Source organism: Myodes glareolus, chromosome 17 (assembly GCF_982192425.1).
Source record: "Myodes glareolus chromosome 17, mMyoGla1.1, whole genome shotgun sequence".
Classification (NCBI taxonomy): domain Eukaryota; kingdom Metazoa; phylum Chordata; class Mammalia; order Rodentia; family Cricetidae; genus Myodes; species Myodes glareolus.
In genome coordinates this window covers 34,021,831-34,049,098 of record NC_142042.1, presented here as the reverse complement: position 1 = coordinate 34,049,098, position 27,268 = coordinate 34,021,831, and the positions used below count along the sequence as shown (strand labels likewise).

General features: G+C 38.8%; 1 long non-coding RNA gene across 1 annotated transcript; it reads right to left on the bottom strand.

Moving 5' to 3' along the window:
* Positions 1-6,894: 6,894 nt before the first annotated feature.
* On the bottom strand, positions 6,895-26,479 carry LOC148119354 (uncharacterized). The gene is made up of 3 exons (XR_015735248.1): positions 26,368-26,479; positions 15,753-15,798; positions 6,895-7,457 (listed from the first exon to the last, which is right to left on the bottom strand). It is a non-coding gene; the product is annotated as an uncharacterized LOC148119354 (long non-coding RNA).
* Between the last annotated feature and the right edge of the window lie 789 nt (positions 26,480-27,268).

Below are 27,268 nucleotides of genomic sequence, written 5' to 3'. Positions count from 1 at the left end.
TTATATCTTTTTTAAAAAAATTTAATTTTATTTTGAGTTTTCAAGACAGGGTTTCTCTGTAGTTTTGGAGGTTGTCCTGGAACTAGCTCTTGTAGACCAGTTTGGCCTCGAACTCACAGAGATCCACCTGCCTCTGCCTCCTGAGTGCTGGGATTAAAGGTGTGCACCATCACCTTCCCACTCACCTTATTACATCTTAACGAATTTCTTGGTGTGCAGTGTCTCCTCTCGGCTCTCTATTTTTTTTTTTTTTTTATAAATCTGAAAAACAAGATGTAGTTTTCTTCACCCTTTTGTTTTACTATACTATCCAAGTGATATTTATTGCGGAGTGTTTAATCTATCTGTTCTCTTAGGGGGTTGTCATTTGGCTACTGAGCTCTGCTTGTGTCTGTGTTCCGGGCTCCCTGGTGTTTTGCTTTCCTGAGCTCAGCATACTGCCCTTCCTGATGCCCCTGTTTCTTCTCCAGACTGCAGTTTTTCTTGTAATGACTGTTTTAGATTAATTTTATTTTGTGGCCCTCCGTGACTCAGAACCTCAGCTAAACTCACAGAAAGTAAGAAAAAAGAGGACTGTAAGGCTACTAGAGAGAAGACAAGTGGTACAAGTAGGACCTCTTCCCACGATCCCGAGTGCTGTGGTTGTTCGCTGGGGCTCCACATTGCAGTACCAGTGATCTCACTAATGTGGGCGTCGCAGGAATGGAAGTCTTGCCCAGCCTGCCCTGAAAGATCATTTGTTTGCTTAGAGACTGCGATTTCTGTTCAGCTACCCAACTTGGAGCTCTGGAACCATTTGTTCAGGGTTCAATAGTTGCCATAGACAGATATTCACTATTGCATATACAATTGCTCCTCAGGTGCAAAGGTCAGAGGTTTTCCTGTAAATACCTTGCTGTCCAACCCTTTCTCTCATTCTCTAACATTGAATATGGCCCACAATCTTTATACCTTTAAAACAACATGACGAAAAGCATGGGGTCATTGTTAACCACAATATGAAAGTCTGTACCCCTGGATTAGTCCAACTCGGAAGCAACCCAGCATCACAAGGTGCAGCATGCGGAAGCTGTCTTCGTCCTCTTGGACAGTTACGTAAGGCTGACTTCTTGGTTTGGCTACCATTGCCCATCTGGCTGGAATATGACAAACGAGGTCTGACTGCTGTTTCCTCAGAGGAGGTTTGGTACCCCAGGTTCATGCTTCGGCCATCTGCTATGAACTACTGTATTATATGGTAGCTAGTGAGATGGAAGGATTGAACAAACTCTTCATATACTGTGATCACACGTCCGGGATTGTAATGTAGTGAGATGGAATACAAAGGCCTTGCTTATGGGATGTGGTGATGGGAGGATGGGTGGAGTCATAGAGAGAATTTGGCCCTAGTGGAGGAACACAAGGTTTCCTTGTGAAGTCATCACACGGTGATTGCCATAAGGGAGCAGTTCATTTCAAAGGATCACTTTCATAACTCTACATGTGACTTAGTATAAATGCAACTAAATAGATCAGGGTCTCAAGTGTGAGGGCTCGCCCCGGCACATGTTTAATGACTTTTCTTTATGAGGAAGTAGTCTCTATAGTCTCTATACATGAAATACTGAGAGGAATCCCAAAGAAAAGACAGATTGGCTGAATTTCATTGAGAAATTGAATGAAGTAAAAACAATCTTGAATTAGTGACCACATTTCAAAAACTTGTACATTTCACATAAAATCCCTGATATATGCGGTCTGTTGAAACATCCTGTACATTGTAACAACCTGTGGGTCAGAGTCCTGGGCAGCTGGAGCTCCCTTCCAGGGCACAATATATGCTCTTTACCCATACTGAGCCCTGAAGTCATGGACACTCTGTGCTGCTTCCCAAACCATCTTTTCATGTCATCTTCCTCTGTTAGGGATGCTATGGTCCTGTGATTCCCCTCGGAATCAACCTCTTTTAGTGATGTTGTCCGTCTCTGCTCTCAGAACTGCTCTTCACACCTCCTCTTGTATAACATAGTTAGGACAGAAAAAGGCAAAATCTGCAATAAGACAATCCTTACATCTTCACCTGTCTTTCCGTTCTTAGGTGTAGTTTGAAGTCTTTTAGCAATAGCATCAAAGAGAAGGTAAAGCGTGTGTGGAGAAGCAGCCAGAACTCTGTGTGAGGTCCTTGGGGACTCGTAAACAACTTGGCCACATGATGGACATCTATGTAGCACCCAGATTACGACTCGAGAATTGAAGATTTGATGCCCCTTCTTTGGAATGCCCTGCAGTGATGAAGAATTCAGGTATTAATACCCTCCAGCCTGCGTTGAGGCCAGCTTTCTCAGATGCACATTGCATTTCTAGAACAACCTGTCTTCACTGGAGCGTCTTCTGGAGATTATCCCTGTAATTGAGGGCATCTTGAAAGCTTGCTTCAACTTTGCAGAATTCGACAGTGGAGGGTCCACTGAAATTGCTCCATGTTTATGTCTTGCACAGTTCTGATATTTTTTTCTCTTCTGCTTCTCCATGGGCTTTAAGCCTAATAGCATCTGATACTCGTTATATCTCACACAATACACTTCATGTTATCATCTCATTCCTGCAGAGACTGACATGTGACAACCTTGAAGAAAGTGGAGATCAAAGACGAATGCCAGGTACAGCTGCAGAGTGACTCACATGAGCATGTCACGCACAACAGTCTCAACACTTGGAAGCTGTGGAGAGCATGGAAGGTGACCGGATAAGATGAGTCCACTAGCAAGAAATTTGAAATGTTTGTCCAAACACCAGTTAACCTTCTCATGGATGTCATTAACCAGAGCCCTGAGATCTATGTGTTAAATTTGTGTCTTGGTTTATTCAGGGGCAAGTGCAGACACCGTGTAGAAGACTACAATAGATCCTGTCTTGCCCAGAGAACTTTTTTCTCTAGTCTGACTATAATTCCTCAAGGGTGGTTCCATACCCCTTACCTCACAGCCAGATGCTTATGACCAGGCCTGTATTCCTTGCTACAAGGAGGCTGTCTTCTCTCATGCGGCATCTTCCCAATAAGTTTATCTATTTTGTAAAATGAGTTTTTGGTTTAGGTTCACTGCTCCAAACTGGGCACAGAAGGGACACAATTCAGATTAAGTGCTCATTACAGGTTTGGACAAGGGATCTGGAGCTCCAGAGGACATGCCATATGGGGAACAGAATTGGGATCTTCGGGTGATTTGTCAAGGGTATGGTCTTGGAGCTTGTAAACACATTTTCTCTACATTCTTGTTCATTGATTTTACCTCAAGCTAGAATTAGCTATTATACTTTCCTGATACTTCTTATGCGCATGTCTGTATATTCATGTTTTATAATTAAAAGAGTTTTGGAAGCAATTACTAGCATTCATCTTTGCTGAGATTCCTGGTAAAAAGCAGCACATTACTGTGCTATTTGAATTTGTATTTCTTTAGTTGCTGATAAAATGAAACATTATTTTCCACATATTTATTGACATTTCCCCTCTTATTGAGAGTTTACCAATATTCAATGTGCTGGACACTACAGACAAGTTAACTAGTTAACAAACATGATACCATGGGGCTTTTGTTTTCTCTATACTTTTGAACACAAAGGTTTAAATCATCTGAAGATGTTTTCAAGTTAATATGAGAGAGGTTCTGTCTTTCTCCCAGCTCTGAGGATTCTAGTCTCCTGATCACATAGAGATCATCTCAGAAGCGGAAAATCAGTGTGTATGGATGGCATGTGATAGTTAATAAACAGAAGATGAGGGCAGTGTAAAATGCTCAGACAGTATACAGAGAAGGAAGCAAAAGAGAGTGTGGGTCAGAGGTACAGTGAGGGGAACTTCTGACCAGTTCTCTCCGGTCGACCGTGTGTTTCTTCTGTGGATGTGTTTTGTTAACTGAAGTCAGTTACTTTCTTTTCCTGCTATGATATGAAGTGGTAAAACAGAAATTATTATTATTATTATTATTGCCAACTAAAAATCTCTGCTCATTTTCTTGTTTCCCAAATGCCTTGCATAAAGTTCTTTTAGGTATCAACTTCACCACTTTTCTTCTTTTAACATTTAAAGAAGCTAAATCCACAGTGAACTTGGAATTCTTTCAAGACTCTGGGGACGATTGACAGTGGCGTATTGCCTAGTGTCTGGAGTCCTTACACTGTCTGATTCCTTTCCTTCTTTATCCATGTACCCAGAGATGGAGAAATCTGTACCATTTAACATACAGCTTTGTTACTGAAGTAATGTGAGATTTGAATGTTCAGGTGGGCTTTTGATATGAAGATCTCACTCTATGTTATGGGTGGGATAAGCTCATTAGATGGAAAAATATTTTTCTAGTTATGATGACAGTGAAGATAGATTTAAGTGGCCTTTAAAATATTACTTTCCTAAATGCATAGAAGATGTTTGTCAAACTGCTATTACTCATACTCAGAATATAGTTAGTAAGGAGAGAACAAATCATTTGCATATTAGAAAGATTATAAATCAGTGGGTGGCATATTCTGATCATGTAATGTGTATTTATTTATGGCGTTCCAGCATTCATTCCCATTCCTAGTCACCACCTTGGCTTTTCTTTGGATGACTTGACTCTTTCTTATTCTGTGTGTCCTTTCAAACATTCTACTGAGGTCTATAGGAAAAACAGCACATCACTTTCCACCAAATAACGTCACTTTCTATATAGCAGAACAAGTTTCAAGGCAAAATAATCTTTGAACTGGTGATTTTCTCTCATACTTCTATTTATAATATTCTTTTAAAAATCATCACTGACCATACATTGTCTTGACTGTACGGCTCACAAATGAAACTATCCATAGTTTGGGAAAGCTTCATTGTTAGGTCCCAAAGAGACCCAGGACAAACGGCTAAGGGAGATGCCTATTAACACATCAAGTGGACACTGGCCACCAGTCTCCCTCACCCTACTCCCTATTCAAAGCCTCTCTAGCCCCAGAGTCCTGCTTCCTTTTCTCCAGCTTCTGATTCCTATATAGCTCAGTCATTTTGGTTATATGCTCTCTTGGTTCTGGGCTCTTTTGGAGCAATTGACCTCGTGGTTCTTCCTCTCTCCTGGTCCCCTCTCTTCTTCTCTTTTCTCATCCTCTCTTGCTCTCCCTCACTATACTGTCATGGCCTGGTTTATTCTGATAGCCATGTTCAGTTAGGATTCTGCTAGATGCCTCTTGCTGTTCAATCCCTTATATCTACAATAAAGACCTTCTCCTGAAACATGCCCAGGAGTGGTCATATCTCATTTTCATTCTTTCACCTCATTTAATATGCTTTGAATATGGTTGAACTGAACTTGAAAATTTTCCTACAGAGACCTACTTGGAGGTGCTAGGTGACCCAGTCAAAGCCAGGAAGATGGAGGAAAAGTCGTGGTGAAACATGAAAATATGAGTTTTATAAAACACAAAGATATTTTCCTACTATTAAAGTAGAGGACATCAGGATAGTCATGATGGGAAGTTGAGGGTTAGGTTTCGTGTTAGCAGAGCATAGTGAATCTTAGATAGAACCAAAGCTGGGGTGTTATGATTGGAGTACCAATGTCAAGTCATTCTCTCCTCCAGAAGTCTATACGGGTCAGTTATGTAAGGCAGTAGTTCCCTACATTGTGAAGAAATCTCAGGACGAAAATGTTGAATGCTACTTTATAATTTTATCCTCTACTTTCCATTTCATTATAGAAAGGATATGATTTTCAAGGATCTAAGTTAGGACTGGGAATTATTCACAGGAAGTTGGATAAATGATACATTTGAGCTCATTGCTTGCTTCAGTGAAGTCTGGATGAAAATTCAGCCCTCCAACACTGGCAGCTTCTGTGGAGTATGCGTTCGCAATGACTCACTCCTGAGAAGCAAGAGCTTTGCTGGCAAGATGGGGTCATGCCTGCTTGGAATGAAGGTGATAGTGCATGCACCATCCATCATGGACCATTCAGGGGGACTCTGTCAGTGCTTCTGAAGCGTAGGCGAAGTAACCGAGGAAACACAGATGCAATCCTTCAACCTGAAGAAAGATAATGGCTAGTGGTATGGAGGAATACATACCACAGCCACAGTACAGCTTTTTTTAAACAAGTGTGCTGGTCTATGTCGAAGGCATGGCCTGAAATTGTTACTGCACCTTTAAAGTTGAGGGCACTAAGAAGTTAGACAAAAGATGCCTTGCTTTGCATGGGCAGGTGAAAGAACTAAATCTAAATGTACCTTGTTCTCTAAGTTCCACAGCCCATGAAAATATGGAAGCCGAACAAATGACTACAGGCGAAGTGTGGATGAGTGCTCTCCTTCAGGCAGGACATAGCCATAGGAACCTTGAAATCATAGCAGTTGTGACTACTAATGTGAGACCCTTAACAGCTTAGGCTCATTGACACACCTTTGTTGAAGGTGAGAAGGGCACATGAGGGTTAACAATTATTGGGGGGGATGTTTCTCAGTGATGTAGTTTCTCATAAGATGCTCATATTTTTATAAATAAGACTCCTACTTATACTCCTTTTGAAGCCCAAATAAGCTCATTGATCCACCTCACTAAATTTGTTTTTATAGTGCTGGTACTTTATGTATGCTAGGCTAAAGCTACACTACACAAGTCCAGCAAGCTACACTTGAAAGGAGTTAATTCTTTTTTCTCTTGTTGCCTTCCCTATTTGGATGAATGGGAATAGACTCCCCAGGCAAAGGTCATACTTGTAGAGATGATTATTTTTACTCTGTACATCAGAGGGGACCTTGTAGAAATTAGACATGACAGATAGAGGTTTGACTGCTACCAAGTCAGAAATGAGCTAAACTTAAGCATTTAAGATGTGCGATGAAAGGTCACATTGAGAATGAATACTGTGAGGCATCGTTTCCAGAACTAATTCATACCATTCACTTAAGTTTGGATTTTAATAACCTCTTCAGTTGTATCACTTCAAGAACAGTGCAGTCACTTCAGAACTCCTACAGGGGAAGTCAGAGAAGACACTGAAACTAGACTGATGGTAAAAGTTCTGTTTTGCTTCGTCCTCTTTTTGAGATGTTTGCAGGCTCTTTAGATGACTGTAATAGTTACTTTGCTCATTGATGTGCCAAAATTACCTTCGAGAATTACCTTCAGGAAGGAGCGTCGTTTTTGGCTCCTGATTTAAGATGGGAAATGGTCCATCCTGGCAGAAAGTATGGTAGTGGGAGAACCAGCTGGTCACATTTTGTCAGCAGTCATGACGGAAGCAGAGAGACAGTTGATATGGGCGTTCACCTTGCATTCTCTTGCTTTCCTTTTTAGTTACTCTGAGAAGCAGATCTATAGGATGACGTAACTCAGCTTCAGGGTGGATTTTCCCTCCTCAATTAAATTTTTATGGAAGTGCTTTCACAGACATGTCTAATGGGTGATTCTTCGTCCAACTGAGTTGACAGTGAAGACTGACCCTCACAGTTGTCATCTGAAAAATGGACTTAATGTCAATGCCTGATTTTTTAAAAAATAATTTCCTTGTTGTTATAATTATAGTTAGATTGAAAATTAAAGCAAATATATTGAAAATATAAAAGAGTAGATACATATATGAAACTCATATATTTATGTATATATACATACACACATATAAATATATAAATATATATATATATATATATATATATATATATATATTTGTTTGAAGAAACCAAGCACTGGCAGTGTATAAAGAAAGAAATGCTGAAGGACTGAGTACTAGACACAGTATTAAGAAGCATGATAACCCTGAGCATCCACTAGGTTATGGTAATAGATCAGTACTTCCTGAGTTTACGGTAAGGCTTCCTCACTCAAAGGATGACAAGATGAGCTACAAAGTTACTCAAATACTATGATATTATAACATGTTCATATTAAATTGTTTTACTTAAAAAATTAAACCTGGAAACAAATACTTTTTAAAAATTTTTTGGGCATGTGTATGTTTGTTACTGTGTGAGTATATGTTAATTTGCATGTGTATATGTCTGTGGAGGCTACATGGGTCAGATCCTATAGAACTAGAATCAGAGGTAGTTGTGAGCCACTCAACATTGGCTCTGGAAACCAAACTTGTATCATTTTTGAAAGTAGTAGCTTCTCTGAATCTCTGAGCCATCCCTCTAGCCCCAGACCTAAGGTTTTGGAAGCCACACAGTCTAACATGAACACTGTGTTGGTTTAAAAGATATTGGCCTCCTAGGCCCAAATATTTGACTACTTGCCTCCCCCACCCCTTGGTGGAACTGTTGGGGAAGGATTAGGAGGTGTGGCTTTGTTGGAGGAGTTGAATTACCAGGGGTGAGCTTTGAGGTTTAAAAAGTCAATTCTGCTTCCCAGTTAGCTCTCTCTGTTTTGTACTTGTGGTTCAGATGGAAGCTCTCAGATACTGCTCTTGTACCATGCCTGCTTGCCTGCTGCCAAGCTTCCCATCCTGATGGTCATGGACTCTAATTCTTTGGAACTGCAAGTCCCAAGTTAAATGTTTTCTTTAGAAATTGTCTTGTTCATGGTGTCTCATCATAGCAATCAAAAAGTATCTAAGACATATATGCTATGCTATTTCCGTATACAGGGGACTGGAGTCAGTTTCTTAGTGTAGACATTTTACTACAAATCTAATACTTAATTTTCTATCATTAAAATGTACTCAATGCACAGTCTCATCATGTTTTTCAGCCCTAGGGCACAGAACACAGAAATGACCTTAGTGGTCACTAATCCAGTCTCATCTTTTTCAGACAAATGCCCTACCATATGTGCAGCGAAGGCAATGGAGTTGTCAAAAGGTAGTATTAAACATTTTGAGAAAGTGAGAAGAGAATTGCTGTTTATGTCATTGTGTTCCCAAACTGATATATTTTTCTCATCGATTCTTGTTATTCTCAAGAAAATCTATTTCCTAACTACAGCAGCTGTGAGTGTTTAGTCACTCAAGCCTAAGTGCAAACTCTATTCTACTGTCAGAGACGAAACACGCAAGGAAAAACACAGGATGAGCTGGCTTCTGGGTGGACTAGAGGGGGCAACCAGCTGTAGTGCCAGAGAGGAAATTCCAATAAAAAGCTGCTAATTTTGAAACACTTTTAGTCTCAGAATAATATCTTAGGCATAATTACAGAACCACTTTAATATTTTTCTTCCATGATGAATGTATGTGTGTGTGAGACTGTTGAGGTATATGTCAATTTTCTTTCATGATGCATGTACATGTGTGTGGTTGGTGAGGTACATGCCATGATTTGAGTGTGATGATCAAAGAACAACTTTGTAGAATCAATTCTGCTTTCCAAAATCTTTAGATGAGTTCTAGGGATTAAACTCAGCAGCTCCTCATCTGAGTCAAAGAATCATACACACTCACACACACACACCATTCGTGCACAAATACACACAACACAGACACACATGATCACATACATAGACACATCACACACTCATGTGCATAAACATACACGTTACATAACATACACATAAACATACTCACATGCATTTATGTTGTAAAATATAGTGATTTTTTTCTACGAAAATCCTCAATAGTGCAAATTGAAGAGTGCAAAGAAAGCAATCCCTGTGTCATCCTGCACAAATAAGAATCTGTCTGTCTCTTACTTAGGTAGGGATCTGGAGGTTTCATCTTTGGGATAATTGAACCAAGAGTCTTCGGGTGAGAGACAGAGAGCAAATATAAAATGTCAAGCTGTCGTTATCTTACTGCAAAGAGACTCTTCCATGAAAACCCGCATTCTGAATGGTGAGACCATCTACCTCTCTTTTAGGTTTGCATTTACGCTCCTTGGTACAACACTGCTGAGCAAGTAAAGTTTACTCAGTGTATTCTGTAATACCAGCACTTGGGAGGAAGAGGCAGGGGGATCTCTGTGAGTTTGAGGCCAGCCCTGGTCTACAGAATGAGTGCCAGGACAGGTACCAAAACTACATAGAGAAACCCTGTCTCGAAAAACCAAAACCGGAAAAAAAAAAGGCTTTGTACAACTTCTGTGGTAAGTTACCAACCCTTGGGGGGGAAACCTCAACAAATTCTCTGGATTCCACTAAAAGAAAATGCGCTCATTCATGTGGAATTTCTAAAATGTCCACTACCCTCAAACAATGAAAAAATGAAAGCAATTGTGAAACATTTGAGATAGCCTACATAATGAAATAAAAAGCTTAGCGTAAAGAGATAGGGAGTGGAATTAAAGGAAATTAGAAACAACTCAAAGGTTGGAAGAAACTTTTAAAAAAGATAATACTCTGTGGCACATGGCAAGTAGCTAGAGAATCCTTAAGTATTAAAAAAAATATATATATATGATAACATATATTAAAATGGTAGAGTTAGAAAAGTCTCCAGAAAAAAATCCTAAAACAAGTGTGTTATATATTCAGGAAAATAAACTTAGAGAATAAACACTGAGATATTCAATACAAAAATTATTATTATTTTTTTGAAAGTAATTTTATTAAATTATAAAAGTTTCCATTTACGCCCCTCTTCCCAACACCCTCCCACTCCCCCCCTCCCTCTCCTCCTCCCTCTTTGTCCCTAAGGGCAGTCAGGGTTTCCTGCCCTGTGGGAAGTTCAAGTTACTCCCCCCCTCCAGGTCCAGGAAGGTGAGTATCCAAACAGACTGGATCCCAAAAATCCAGTATATGCAGAGGAAACTAGTCCCAGTGTCATTGTCAATGGCTTCTCAGAAAGACTCCAGGCCAGCCGCATTCAGAGAATCCGGCCACATTCAGAGAATCTGGTTGGATCACATGCTCGTTCAGTCGCAGTCCAACTGGCCTTGGTAAACTCTCATTAGATCCGTTCCCTTGTATCAGTGGGTGATAGCATCCCTTGCAGTCCTTCGTCATTTTCTTCGTCCTTCTGCTCCTCATTTGGATCTTGGGGGGCTCAGTCCGGTGCTCCAATATGGGTCTCCGTCTGTATCGCCATCCAACGCCAATTGAAGGATCTATGGTGATAAGCAAAATATTCATCAGTATGGTTATGGGCCAAGGCCGGTTCAGGCACCCTCTCCTCTGTCCAGAGAACAATCTGGGGATCTCTCCTTGGACCTGGGATCCCATATATAATCAAGTTTCCTGTAAACCCTAAAATGACTCCCTTAGTTGAAATATATTCTTCCCTGATCCCATATTCATCCTTCCTCCCTTTCCCCCATCCCGGTCAACCGAGCTTTCTCAATTCCTCCCCTACTCCCTTCTCTCTAACCCTCTCCCCTTCCAACAACCCTCCCACCCCCCATGCACCCAAGGTTACCTGGGACTCTTGACTATTTCCTACCTCCTGGCGGATAGCTAAATAATCTTCATCAGGTTCGTCTTCTTATTTAGCTTCTCTAGGATCACGAATAATAGGCTCAAAGACCTTTAATTATGGTTAGAATCCACTTATGAGTGAATACATGCCGTGTTCCTCTTTTTGGGTCTGGCTTACCTCACTCAGTAAAGCGTTTTCTATGTCCATCCATTTGCATGCAAAATTCAAGATGTCATTATTTTTTACCGCTGAGTAAAACTCTAATGTGTATATGTTCCACACCTTTTTTAACCATTCTTCTATTGAGGGGCACCTAGGATGTTTCCAGGTTCTGGCTATTACAAATAGTGCTGCTATGAACATAGTTGAACAAACGCTTTTGTAGTATGTTCGGGAATCTCTAGGGTATATTCCCAAGAGAGGAATTGCTGGGTCCTGAGGGAGGTTGACTCCCAGTTTCCTGAGAAACCGCCACACTGATTTCCACAGTGGCTCCACAAGTTTGCATTCCCACCAACAATGGATGAGTGTTCCCCTCATTCCACATCCTCTCCAGCATAGGCTATCATTGGTGTTTTTGAGTTTAGCTATTCTGACAGGTGTAAGATGGTATCTCAAAGTGGTTTTGATTTGCATTTCCCTGATCGCTAAGGAGGTTGAGCATGACCTTAAGTGTCTTCTGGCCATTCGAAGTTCATCTGTTGTGAATTCTCTGTTCAGATCAGTACCCCATTTTTTAATTGGGTTAATTAGAGTTTTAGTGTCTAGTTTCTTGAGTTCTTTGTATATTCTGGAGATCAGACCTTTGTCTGATGAGGGGTTGGTGAAGATCTTCTCCCAGTCAGAAGGCAGCCTTTTTGTCTTACTGACAGTGTCCTTTGCTTTACAGAAGCTTCTCAGTTTCAGCAGGTCCCATTTATTCATTGTTTCTCTTATTGTCTGTGCTACTGGGGTCCTACTTAGGAAGTGGCCTCCTGTGCCTATATCTTGTAGACTACTTCCCACTTTCTCTTCTATCAGGTTCAAAGTGGACAGATTGATGTTGATGTCTTTAATCCATTTGGACCTGAGTTTTGTGCATGGTGATAGATATGAATCTATTTTCATTCTTCTACAGGTTGACATCCAGTTATGCCAGCACCATTTGTTAAAGACGCTTTCCTTCTTCCATTGTATACCTTTAGCTCCCTTGTCAAAAATTAGGTGTTCATAGGTTTGAGGGTTAGTATCTGGGTCTTCTATTCAATTCCATAGGTCGACTTCTCTGTTCTTATGCCAATACCAGGCTGTTTTCAGTACTGTAGCTCTGTAATAGAGTTTGAAGTCAGGGATAGTAATGCCTCCTCCAGAAGCTCCTTTATTGTATAAGATTGTTTTGGCTATCCTGGGTTTTTTGTTTTTCCATATAAACTTGATTATTGTTCTCTCAAGGTCTGTGAAGAAGTTTGATGGGATATTGATGGGGATTGCATTGAATCTATAGATTGCTTTTGGTAGAATTGCCATTTTTACTATGTTGATTCTCCCAATCCAAGAGCAGGGGAGGTCTTTCCATTTTCTGGTATCCTCCTCAATTTCTCTTTTCAAAGGTTTAAAGTTCTTGTCAAATAGGTCTTTCACCTCCTTGGTTAGAGTAACCCCAAGATATTTTATGCTATTTGTGGCTATCGTGAAAGGTGATGTTTCTCTGATTTCCCTCTCCGTTTCTTTATCCTTTGTGTATAGGAGTGCCTCTGATTTTTTGGAGTTGATCTTGTATCCTGCCACGGTACTAAAGGTGTTTATCAGCTGTAGGAGTTCTTTGGTAGAGTTTTTGAGGTCGCTTATGTACACTATCATATCGTCAGCAAATAACGAAAGTTTAACTTCATCCTTTCCAATTCGAATCCCCTTGATCCCCTTATGTTGTCTTATTGCTATTGCTAGAACTTCAAGCACTATATTGAAGAGGTATGGAGAGAGTGGACAGCCTTGTCGTGTTCCTGATTTTAGTGGAAAGGCTTTGAGTTTCTCTCCATTCAATTTGATGTTAGCTGTCGGCTTGCTGTATATTGCTTTTATTATATTTAGGTATGATCCTTGTATCCCCAGTCTCTCCAACACCTTTATCATAAATGGGTGTTGAATTTTGTCAAACGCTTTTTCAGCACCCAATGAAATGATCATATGGTTTTTTTCTTTCAGGTTATTTATATGATGTATTACATTGATAGATTTGCGTATGTTGAACCATCCCTGCATCTCTGGGATGAAGCCTACTTGATCATAATGGATAATTTTTCTAATGTGTTCTTGGATTCGGTTTGCCAGTATTTTATTGAGAATTTTCGCATCGATGTTCATGAGTGAGATTGGCCTGTAATTCTCTTTCTTGGTTGTGTCTTTCAATACAAAAATTATTAATAAAAATTGAAGAGGAGGCAGAGTCTATGAAGTGATTCAGGAATTCAAAAATATTTTCAGATTCAAAGGTTTTCCTGCCCATTCTATGGTATCTCATCTTAAAATTGCATAGATTTATCCAGACCATTAGTTAAGCTAGTAAAAGTGTACAGAATGCCCACAAAATCCAGGTCTTCCAGTAGAGTAGGAGCCCAATTAATGCATGTCTGTCCTTGCATCCAGTAAGCTAGAGAGATGGAAATGATCAATCCCACTCAAAGGTGCAAACCATCCTTGGGATGGCCATGTGGAATGAGACAGTACAGTGTGCTAGAATGGCTGTCTTAGAGTCCTGATCAAAGAGATCAGGAACATTTTGTCTAAGAGGTAATGTTTCACCTTTGACATGAAGGAGATTAGACCAGATGCAACTAAAGACAGCCAGGATGAGTGTTCCCACAGAGGGAGCCGAATGAGGGAGTGACACACTCATAGAGGTCCAGTGTGAACAAAACAGGGAGGACAAGGGCAGGCTAGTTGAGTACAGAAGTTTTAGAGATCTTACAATTTGTCTTTTTCCCAATGGATACTTAGATAGAAGTCATTAAAAGGCTTAAGTTGTGACTGGCAGTGAATAAAATCTATGTTATTGTGATTATCACTGACCACAATGGGGAATGCTGCTAACTCTAATAGAAGGTTCACAAGGCTGTCTAGTAAAGACTATGGGTAATAAGTGTGAGGAGACAAGCTGAAGGAAAGGGGGAGTATTTAAGCATACCTAGTATTTTATTAAAAGTATGAATATTTATATGTTTTAAGTGGGTTATAAAGGTTATTCTGACTTACAAAAGTAAAGAGTAGGAAAAATAAATTAAGAACATCAGGAATGTGAAAGAAAACGTACCTAAATAGGCGTAGCCAGTATCTCAATAGTTTAGCAGTAAAGGTTAGGTACAACTCTGTTGAGTAAGTGGTAAAATCTACATACAAGGTAATTTTTAAGGGAAGTGAAAAAGACCATTTTCTTCCATGGTTTATGACCTCTGGAGCTCTAACGTAGACTGGTGGCTGCTGGGAAGTACAGTAGGAGGATGTGAGAACAGTAGCAACTTTTAATCACATCTTGAAATGGACCAATCAGTTCTTTTGTGGTTTTTAAGAATAACCTCAATCATCATTTCAGGGTCCTTTCTTATTTTCTGTCCCAGTGAATGACACCTTGAACCTCCCCTGGGGACTCAAAGGACAAAAAATAAAAAAAACCCTGTTATCCACAGAACTTCTGCATTAAAAGCTTTTAAGGAAGTGTTATATATACATACATACATATATATATATACATATATATATGTATATATATGTTTAAATTTTTCTATAATTTCAGCAAGACTATAAAGGAAATGTATATGTGAATGATGCGACACCAACACATGTATGTGTACATAATGCAATGCCAATAGTGGATGTTTTTCTAATTGCATATTTTCATTTAGATTCATTATCACTGTATGATTATATTGAAATATTTAATTCCAAAGATTTTTCTAACAATTGAATCACATCTTTCAACATTCTTAGGTAGATTGAAATTTACTTATTCATTATGCTACTTATTGGTCCTCATATTTATGTCTCTAATTTAAATTGTGCTCTGTAATTAGGAAGGTAGCCTATATGCTTAAAAGAAAACAGTACAGATATAAATCTGAATTTCAGAGAAATTTCTATGCCTTTGATCTTTTCCTTCCTTGTTTTTTTTTTTTTCATCTCCTCTTTCTCCCCTCCTCTTGTTCCTCCTCCTCCTCTTCTTCTTGGAAAATTTTATTAAGTTTAAGAGAATAACACTATGGCCATAGGACATAAAGTTAAGTTGTAAATCCTAGGTACTGCTCAGAGGAGAAGGAAAAGAAAAAACACCGGTGAGTTAAGCAGTCCTATAGGCTTGGTTTTAGGCAGCCACATGGCAGGGAAGGGAGCTATAAAGAGAGTCAAGCTGAAATTGTTAGGGGAAGTGTGCTTGAAAAGACAGAAAAAGAAGTAGAAAAGAAAAAAAATTACTCTAATGAAAAAATTGGGCCAACTTACAAAGCAGGTTGGGCACACTGAAGCACTGCACTGGCAGGCCGGAATTCTGTGAAGGAAAAGTACATTATCTCATTAGGGAGCTACTCATCCTGTCTGCCTCTTTAGCATGGATTAAGATGAACAGGTCTTCCCGTGGGTGGTTCTGCCTTTATGAGAGGTAACCCTTGGCTTAGTCACAATGTGTCTAAATGGAATCTCTTAATGGAGAACTCTCTTAATGGCATGTCTCCACCTAGAGAAATATTTTGTTCTCTAAAACATTCCCCCTTCTGAAGAGGTAACCTGAAAATTACGGGTTGGGGCTGTTCTGAAGCTGGATAATAGGTAGAACCCACCTTTACCATGGAAAAAAATGTAGAGATCCCATCCAAAATGGCTCATCAGAAGGAATCAATGCTGGCGCTGGAGTTCTAATACCTAACCTCACATGTTTTCTTCAATTATGGCTGTACATTCAAAAGGAGAGGAGAAATGATAGCTCCCTTCAACCACTGCCTGCCAGAGAACTAAGGATATTCTTGGACCTGTTATGTTTGGGATCTTTGTATTGAGCTGCCTCTTCAGGTTTTATCTTTCATTTTTCAATATTACTCCTTGCAGTGGCTTTATCCAAAAGACCCCAAAAATGCACCAGTGATTTAATTTGTATGATTTCCAAATGAGAGGAGGAAAGGAAGTCTTTGACTAATGCCTGAAAAGGGATATGTGTGAGAAGTAACGGGAAAAATTATTAGAATTATGGGTTCCAGACAGGGTCCCAGGAAAAGTGAGAACAGGGTACTTTGAAAATTTCCTAACCAAAGTCCATTAGAATCTTTTGTCTTTCAATGAACTTACAAAAGCATCCTTCTATTGGGTTCCTTTTATTTTTTTCTTTGCTCTCCAAAGCTGGACTAAGGAGCACTCTGAGAACTGTAGAATTAGCTAGAATCACAGTGAGAGAACCTATTCCAATAGCTTCCAGAGAGGGAAAGATGGAAAAACCTTAGCCATCTTTCGGTTCTTTGGTTGAAACAGTAGTGGGTCTTTCTGCCCTGGCTGTAGGTAAGTCCTGCTGTGTTAAAACTGAGTCAAGGTCATGATGTCCTATACCTGGGAAGACTTTTTCTCATTGTCTTAGTTATGTTATACTGTTGTGCTGAGGCACCTTGACCAAGGTAACTTATAAAGTAAAATATTTAATTGGGAGCAGGTAGGTATAGCGTTGGAGCAACATGAGGTCTGGTACGGGCTTTTGAAACCTCAAAACCCAGCCCCAATGATACATCTCCTCTAACTAGGCCATACCTCCCAATCCTTTGTAAGCAATTCACCAACAGGGAACAAAACCTTCAAATATATGAGCCTATGGGGGGCATTCTCCTTCAAACCACACATTCATCAAGAACAAAATTATTAGTGAAAAATAGTTGTCTAACCAGCATCTCATCTGGATGTGATCTCACAATGTCTGGGGAATACGATCCCTTGAACGATTTGAAATGTACCATCATTTTAGTCTTTGTTTATACTTTGCTGTTAAGTGTTTAAGACTATGCAGTAGGCGAGATGAACCACTTTCTTTTTGTTGTCGTTGCTAGTAGAGGCTCTGGTCCTCACTTTGGCTTAGGAAATCTCTGGTCCTTTTAACCTTTTTTCTTTTCTTTGTAACCAGAGGTTCCATCTTTGTGAGGCTACATGAGAAGACTTGCTTGCTGTGTCTTTGTTTTAGAAGCACTGAGAGCGTGTTCCTCCATTTGTGCTGGCCCTTCCTTTTCATAGTCTAGCCAGTGGGAGGTCCATGACCTCCCTAAAAATGACAAGGGACTCACCAGGCCTTATAATATTTTGAAAAGTATCCCACATTTTTCTGGCTTCCAAGTAAGGCTGTTGAACACCCAGAAGGATACTTATACCACTCTGCTATTTTTGACCATTGTCAAGTAGTCAAATAAAGCTTGAGCAAATCCAAATACTTTCAAACAAATTCTGATTGGCCATACATGTCTACTCTTTTACCATAGTATTTTTAACTATTGCCAAGATAGGATCAATGACTTTGGAGAACTCCATGGATTTAAGTAGAAGTTTGATATCGATGTTTTGGACTTTGACCTTGGGAAACTCAAAATCCTAATGATCATCTGCAAGTCTCATCGTTCACATATCTTACAGAGCTTGCCTTTATAAGTTACTCGGCTTGCCAACTTTTTATCTGTGTTCCGCAATAGCATCCAGCGATCTCAGTTTAAAGACATGGATTCTAATTTATTAAAAATGTGCTTATTTTCGCACCATTTTAACATTTCTGTTTTTCTACGTAGAGTTTCCCTTTGAATGTGTTTCATTTTTTAATACCATAAACCATAGTAGATTAACAAACTGACCATTTGTTGTGAGTACTTGGTGGTAGTGGGGAAATAAACAGTGTCTTCCTTATCTTCATTTGGCCTTAGGCCCCAATTAAAAACAACAACAACAACAAAACCCAAAAAACAAAAAAAACCCCCAAAACCCATGAGTTTACTTTGGGTAAGCAATGGATTTCTCAGGTTGACTAACAGAGTGTGGGTGGGGGCTTACACACAGGTGCACTGGTGACCCAAAAGCTGCCTCACAGGAAATTCCTTACCCAGATTAGAGGATGCCTTTTTCTCAGCATAGGTGATGCCCCCTAAACTTTGTCTCTCTCAGCCTGTGTGCTTTACCTGCTCACTAAAACCAAGAGGCAAGGCCATATGCAGTCAGGGCAGAATTGCACAAAACTGGCTGTGGAGAGTGGCTGAGTGTTCAGTGATTTTACCTATCCCTCCCTTCTACAAAGGAACACCAAGAGTCAACAAACCCAGCTCTGATGATCTCATGCAAGCAGATATACCTGTCTTACGAAGATGGCAGTTGATTGGCTAAGAGAACAGTCCAGCACAACATCTTATTAACAGAATATGGAATCTAAACTATGTATTATGGAAAATGTAGTAAGATTACCTGCATACATGCTGCTGATCATTGTGTGAGGCTCTAGAAATTCTCAGGAAGATCTTATATAAAGCATAGAACATTTTAAAAATTGTGTGTGTGTGTGCATGTATGTGTATTTGTGATACAGTCTAGAGACTAATTAACTGTGCTATACTTTTGATTTTTGAATGAGTAAAAATTGTAGAAAGAGAGAAACATCAGAGAAATAAAGCATCATGAAATTAGTGCTTAGACTATCAACACAGGAACTGCTTTAAAACTGTGATGCCAGGGTTACTATTTAAGAGATTGCCAGTAGCCGTTTTTTATGATGCAAAGAAGTAAATTCCAAGTAAAGCATGAAAAATAACGCTATTTTGCTTTCTGCAACTTTAAGGTCTTTTGGACGGCAAGGACTGGAGCAGTGGCCATTATAGAAAGTTATATTTCTCAGAAGTTGCAGGTACTACGGTTGTGAAAATGAATGCTACAGGGTGCTTAATGTGTTATTAAAAAATCAATGGGAGCAAACTGTGAGAAAATGTCATGGTTGTGTACTAATGACCATCTATATTTAAAATCCTGCAGCTCACTGTTGCTGTAAATGGTAGCCTGCAGGAACACACAAAGCCAGGGATCAAATGAAGGGGAAGGAACTTAAATGTCTACAGTATGTCCTGGCTATTAATTTGATACCTGAACTAGAAAAAAATATTATAATATATTCTATGTCTTAAAAAATAACCGTATTTGGATCAAACAAAATTTACATAAATGATTTTTCTGAGTATTACTTTTATTTTGGCTTGGAAAAGGAAATTTAGGTGTCACGGGAGAAGTCCTGCATGAGAGTAGTGGAGAAAAGATACCTCAGGACTTCCTTGTAACCTTTTATTCACCTTTTAAAAACATCTTAATTGTGTTTCCTGTCAGCTCACATCACCTTGCCCTTGTCTCCCCTCTAGTTCCCAGCTCCACAGTTTTGTCTGTGTGTTGTGCCCTAGCCTCCTGCTTGCTTTCCTTGAATCTGTGTTTCCCCATGACCCTGAAATGAGCACTTTCTCCATGGCTTTCCCAATGTGGCATTTCTCTGCAACTATTTGATGCAGCTCTGCATTCTTAGTACATGCCCTCAAATGATAAATGATCCAGTCCCCGAAAGCCTAGTGTATCCTTCACAGCATTTATCACAGTTTGTCATACATTCATTTGTACAAGTTTTTTCTTTCCTCTTTTTCCATTTTCCATTTGTTATAATGTCATTAGATTTGTTTCCATAATATGTATAAATCTCACAATACATCCTTATTCACTGTTGCTGGGATTGCAAACTGGCACAACCGTTATGGAAATGAGTGTGGAGAATTCTCAGAAAAGACTAAAAACAGATCTATCACATTATCCAGCAACACCACCGCTCAGCATTTACCCAAAGACAGCCCACTCCATAGATACCTTCTCAGCCATGTTCTCTGCTGCTCTGGATACAGCAGCTATGAAATGGAAACAACCTAATTGTCTTTCAACTGATGAGTGAATAATAAAAACACAGCACATATAAACAATTAAATTCGATTCAGTTCAAAGAAAAATGAAATTTGTAGGCAAGTGGATAGAAAACCTTATACTGTATCTGGTAACCCAAGCCCAGAAGGAAAGATGCCACATATTGTCTTCCATTTGTGGATACTAGCTTTGTCAGTGTATAACCTGGAGTCACTGCACAAACCAGGAAAGTAAAAAGGGAACATGGGTGATATGAAGGCATAGAAGGAACTCTAGACAGGAGCATAAGAGGACCCATGGTATATGAAAGGGTAAATCTAAAAACTGTAGGGGGATTAACTTGGGAGTTGGGAGGGAGACCAATACAGTGGGTCAGGCACAGAGATGAAAATCACCGAGAGTGTTGAAAACTCATAGGGAAATATATTTCATGTTTACTTAAAGACACACACTCACAATGAAACAATACCACTTGGGTGATGATGGTACCCCGAAGGTCTGTAAACCATCCAACAAAAGCCCCAGTTCTTGGCATGGAAAGTCTTCCATTGAGTTGTTGGTTAGGGGAGTTGAAGATACCTCTCAAAGAACAAAGACTATTGTAATTTCCTGTAAATGGAAGTTTCTGTCTTGCCTAGTCCTGCAGCCATTCTGTCCCAAAGAATTACACAGAAACTATATTAATTATAACACTTTTTGGCTGATAGCTCAACATATTTTCAGCTAGCTCTTACATCTTAAATTAGCAATTTCTATTATTTTATATTTTACCATGAGGCTCGTGTTTTACCTGTAAGGTTCTGGCATCTTTTTCTTTTGGCAGCTACATGGCATCTGTCTGAGTCTGCCTTCTTTCTCCCTGCATTAAGTTTAGTTTTCCCACCTACCTATATTCTACCCTGCCATAGGCCAAAGTAGCTTTTTAAAATTAACCAATGGCAATGAAGCATATTCACAACATATAGAGGGAAACCCCACATCAATTTCCACTGGTTTCCTCCTGGAATTTGATAGTAAGACCTCATTGCTGAAGACGCTCCACACTTCTGGTCCCATGACTTGGGGGAATAGAGACAGAACTGGCTTGGAAACCTCCTTCCTGAGGGCTAAGTTTTATAGTATTGGGTGGTGCTATGTACATTTTCAAGGGAGGAAAGTGATCAGAAGTCCTACAAAGCAGTAAAACTTACAAACTACCACACTGATCAGCATGGATCTGTATCTCCAAAGGTACTCTAGTGGTTCTTACATTTGGGAGTAACCAATAGTTGTCTAATTGGACTTAAGTTCCACTCGGTAAGAAGTAAATTCATGTCAGATATGATAAACTTAGCTCACCATCCATGGCTGATGAAGTTTTGGAACCTAGAGAAAAAATGTCCAAATTGCTGCTTTCCTAAATCCATATTACTTCTAACTGTATTCTAATCCTTATCCTTATATCTGCAGATAAATGTAGTTCTCACCCCTTGTCAATGATGCTTCTTTCAGCAGTAGATGGAGACCAATACAGAAGTCTCCTTATCAAAATGCAGAGAACTACTGACCATAGGCTGCCTAACCTTAACTAAAACATCTACAACAAATCTCTCCACTTATTTTTGACAATTATTATTATTTTTTACTTTTTATTTATTTATTTTAATTTGTTTTTATTTTTAAATTTATTCATTTATTCAAAATTTCCACCTCCTCCTCCTCTCCTCCCATTTCCCTCCTTCTCCCCCCATTCCCTTTTCCCCTCCCTCTCCAGTCCTAAGAGAAGTCAGGGTTCCCTGCCCTGTGGAAAGTCCAAGGCCCTACCCACTCCGTACAGGTCTAGGAAGGTGTGCATCCAAACAGACTGTGGTAACAGCAGCCCCGAGTTACATATCACTGCCCCCATTTGAGATGTTTATCTGCAAAGAAAACATAATAAATTCCCTCTGCTCCTGGAGTTGGGGAAGGAATTTTGAGTGCATGATGACTGTTACCCAGTGTCATGATCATTGGTTTCTCAGTCAGCTTTCATTGTCAGTCACATTCAGAGAGTCCAGTTTGGTCACATGCTCATTGACAATTATTTTTAAAGAGGCTTCAATATAAAAAAAAATCCTCATAACTTAAAATCACTTACTTTTTGTTGTTTCTGTGGGTCTATAATTCAACAAATAAATAAAAACTTCAATCTAGTAAAATGATTGTAACCTATTGAACTTTAATAGTTCTTTTCATTAATTTTTTTTCTGAGTCAAGGTCTTTTGTATTCTCTGATGATCTCACTATATATCTGATGATGGTCTTGAATTCTCAATCCTCTCAGTCCCAACTTCCAAGCACTGAGATCATAGGGCTGTATCACCATCCTCTGATTTTTAAGATTTGTTACAGTGAAGATCCTCTGATAACTCATCTTACCCTCTAATGTCTGTACAGCTTTTGTTTTGCTTTAAATCTTGCAAACCATTTTTGTGGTGCAATGGTTTCTGCTTAGACAGCTTTTGTTTTGATGCTCCACTGTGATTAGTTTTGCATCAATCTGTTCTGTACTTTTATATATTACAGTGTGTCCTTGTCATTTGGCCATCTTCAGTATTTTCTTTTTTTCTTTGTCCTTCAGGACAATAGTGGTGATGTGCCTATTTGCAAGTCCATATGACACTCATATTTCTTCATAGTTCTTAGAACTATGACTTGCCGTCATTTAGTGATGTTTGAAAAAAAATTCAGCTGCTATTTCTTTAAATATCTGTTCTGCTGTTTTCTCCTTCCAGAACTTATTAGACAATTTGTTATTGTCTTACCACTCTGGAATTCTGTGCTCTGTTTTTCACTTCATTTTTCTTTGTTTTGATAAATTCTACTGACCTACCTTCAGTGTTATTATTTTCTCAGCTTCTGCTGGCTTGATAGGTACACCCAGAGGATTCTACATCTTCATGTGTTTATTTCTTGTATTTCCATTTGACCCATCACTTCCACCTTTTGTTCAATTTCCCAGTGGATCTTATGTGTCATATTTATGGTGGAAACCTTGAGAGTAATAAGTATTGTTATTTAGAAGATTTAATTTAATAGATCTAACATTTTGAATATCTGTAGATCCCATCCAATTAAATATCATATCTCGGTTTTTCATGGTTTTGACATTTATAAATAGTACTGCTAGTTAAGCTGTTGAGATGCTGTTTCCTCTAGTTATTAGCTTTGAGGATTGAGAAATTCTCATCAGTAGTTCTTCTAAGATTTGTTTTTGTTTTTGCTATGTCTAGATTCAGTGATGCAAAGCCTTTGCTTTCCTCATGACACAGACTGTAGATTATTTTTTTAGTGTTCATTTGAAGTGCTGCGTGGATTTCTCCAGGTTTATGGCTGTTGTTCGACTTTTTTTGCAATGGGCATTCTCTCTCCATTTACTTTCTTCTAACTCTAGACCAGTTCCCTGTTAAGTTTCTAGCTTGGATGGAGATTATACTTGTCATTTTCCAGCATGTCCTACATAATTAAAATGGGATGTGGGCTTGGTTTTTATTTCAGTCTCCTTGTGTCTTGAAAGTCAAATATTTCTTCTATTATGTGTATGTGCTTGTGGTGTGTGTTCGTGTGTGTGTGCGTGTGTGTGTGTGTGTGAATGTGTGTGTTTATTATTTTTGTTGTATTGGGCATATCTTGGATAAGAGATAAAATCTCATCAGTCTTTCATAGTCAGTGGGGGACACTTTTCCATAAATTGAATGGTTGTATTGGTTGTTCAAATTTCATCTTTGGAAAATCATTTAATTAGGTAATTTGTCAATTTTTAATTAGACCCTGCACTCTTTGCTATTGAGATGTGAGCTTCTTCTATGTTTCTTCTTCATATGGACAGATATATGGTTTGTAACTGCTTCTCTATTCTACAGAGAGTCCTATTGTTCCTTTTGTTTTCCAGAAACAGATACAAAACACTCTCAACAAAATAATAGCAAATGAAGTTTCAAGAATGTTAAAAGAATCATCCTTCATGACTAAATGAAGTAAAGCATCAAAATATAGGTATGATTTGAATATGTATCATGAAAGGTAGTATATCGTAATAGAATGCATAACAAGAAATATCATATGATCATTTCAATAGGTGTAAATAGAGTATTCGACAAAATCAACATTCTGTTACATGAAAATGTCAACCAATTAGATATATAAGGAACATACCTCTACAAAATAAAAATAATTCATGATAATCCTGTTTCACATTATTCTCAGTGGTGAAAGTTGAGTGTTTTTCCTCTAAGATTAGAAGCACTGCATTGATATATGGTTGCTTTGATGTAGTTCTATTTTTATTTTTAATTATGTGTAAGACTCTATGTTTGTGTATGTGCACATCAGTACAGGTGCCCATGAAGGCTTGAATGGGCTTTTAGAGCCTCTGGAGCTAGAATTATAGGCAGCTGTGACCTGCACCATGTGGGCACTGGGAACTTACGTATCATCTGCAAAAGGAATTGGTGTTCTTAATGGTTGTACCATCTTTTCAGCTTCTAAAGTTTTGATATAGTTTTGCTTTCTGGTGGTTCATGGATTAAATACCCAGTCACCAGAGTGCTGGTACTGCATGGTGCTATGGTACCTTTAAGAAGTAGGGATTCATGGGAAGTCTTTGGGGCTCTACAACAGAAGGGGATGCTGGTCTCCTCTGGTGAGTTCTCACAACTGCCAAGTGTGCTTGTGTTTCCTGAATGACCACTTTCTCCCTCTAGTACGCTTACCACTGTGTGATACAGTCAGAAGGGTCTTGCCAGAAATGAATCAGTATAGTCATTATAAGTGTGAAGTTTTAAAACATACAAACAGTAAAATTCTTTTTTTATAAACTTAGCTACCACAGGTATTTTGAAGTGAAAAGAATAATAATACAGATCTCCATTTTTAGTCCTTCTTTTCAACATATTATTGGAAAGTCTAGCCAGAGAAAAGTGAATAAATAAAAGAAATTATAAAAGTAGTCAAACCCGTCTGGTGGTAGTGGCACACAATCTAATCCCAGCACTCGGGAGGCAGAGACAGAAGGATGTCTATGAGTTAAAAGCCAGTCTGGTCTACAGGGTGGGTTCTGAGACAGCAAAGGAAACCCTGTCTTAAAAAACAAAACAAAACAAACAAACAAAAATCATCCACACCAGCAAGGAAGAAACAACAATAACAAAATTGCTTCTGCTTAGAGGTGGTATGGTCTTATTAGTAGAAATTTCTAAAAAAAAAAAATGCCACCGAAGATTTACTAAAACTAATAAGTGAGTTTGTGGTCCAAAATTGATCTACAAAAATCAATATTATTTCTGTATTTTAATACCAAACTATATGGAAAAATTCAGATATCCTTATTGATGGTAACATTAAAAAATGACATTAATTGTAAAGATAGTCCTCCCAGGTATCCAGAACAGATCTGTTTACTGTCAGTATGATAAACAGTAAATGGCCTTGAAAAATTGGCTGTTTTATAGAGTAATGAATTAAATAGGAGGAATTGTAGACATGCTTAATGAATCCAAAGTGAATGAAGCACAAAGATAATCTGGGTTATGCCAATAAATATGTGTGTTAACAATATAAACTGCTGGTCTCCGTTCCATGCTAGAAATAAGAATAGCTCCATGTCCGCCATGTTGACTTGGAAAATGTTAACAGATGCTGTTTGATGGTCACCGCTGATTCTGACTCTTCCACTCATTAGGGAAGGATTTTATTTTTTTTCTTTACTTTCTTATCTTAGGTCTGTGAAAATATGGAGCTCTTAGTCCAGTTTCTTGAAGTCTTCCTCTGCATTTTCCTCTGCCTGTTTCCTAATCCTTCTTCAAGCTTGCGTGCCTTGTTTTTGCTATGACACTTGTATTAGGAGGTGGCATCTTAGGTCACGATAGAGGGGCCCTATGATAAAGTTCACCTTAGCTCCTGGATTATATCTTGTCTGTCTTGGTCCTTTGCTAAGTAAGTCTGTTTTCTTGAATCTGTAATAATTCACATTGAGTATAGTAGCATTACTAGGTCCAGGAGTCTGGTTAACTACTGTTTGCTAATCTTCAAATCTGAGAATGGTGTTTGGATCCGTGGTCATGTATCTAGTGTCAGATTATAGCTGTTACATTTGCAGATAGCAAAGATGGGAATCAGAGAGAAGGCATTTATTTTCTGATAAGGACAATACCTGCCATCTGGACGTGGGACTTCTATTTATAAGTCATTGATTGAGATATGGGTACAAGACCATATTAACTGTAATGTCAGTGTAGCAGCATCACGTTCATCCAAAATATATTCCCACTGAAGAAAAAACAAGGGAAACTGAATATTAAGAAACAGCTGGAATTTCCTTCTGTTAGTAGGAATAAACTTGATTTGAGTTTAAAAAAAACACAATAATTTATCTATTTGAATATCAACTTCATAAATTGTTTTTTTTCTTACCTTTTCTGTGCAACACAACCTCAACTTAGAAATAGCACAAATCATTTTCAGTGCTATTAAAATCTTGTTTTTTTTTTTTTAAATCTGACATTTGGACACACACACAGACACACAGACACACGCTCATGTTCTTGCATAACAACAATTAAAGATAAAGAGAACACAAATTTAAAAGGCAGCATGAAGGTCTACATGGGAGGGGGCAGAGGGAGGGAAGGGAAAGGAGGAAATGATGCAATAATTACAATATCAAAGAAATAAGACAATTTTACAAAATGGAATCGGTATTACTACTGACAATATATAAAAGGACAAATTAGGGAGGAGTTCAAACCCACCTAGACCAGGAGCAATGAACTCCTGTCTCACAGTTGAACTGTGAAAGCCTGTTGACTCTCCAGTAGGTCTGTATCTGTACTTTCCAACGTTCTGTTTGTTTGTTAGGTATTCTGAAGTTTGATGTTCCAGGATTTCCAAGAGATTTTTGCTCCTCAGAAGGATATTTACCTTTATAATGAGCCCTCCATTATTCCACGTAATTACGCCAGTAGGCCTTACAGTTACACATCATTCTATCCTCTGAGATTCTCTTCTGTGACATCAAGCACCTTTTCCTAGTTCTGAGTTCTTCTCTTTTTTCC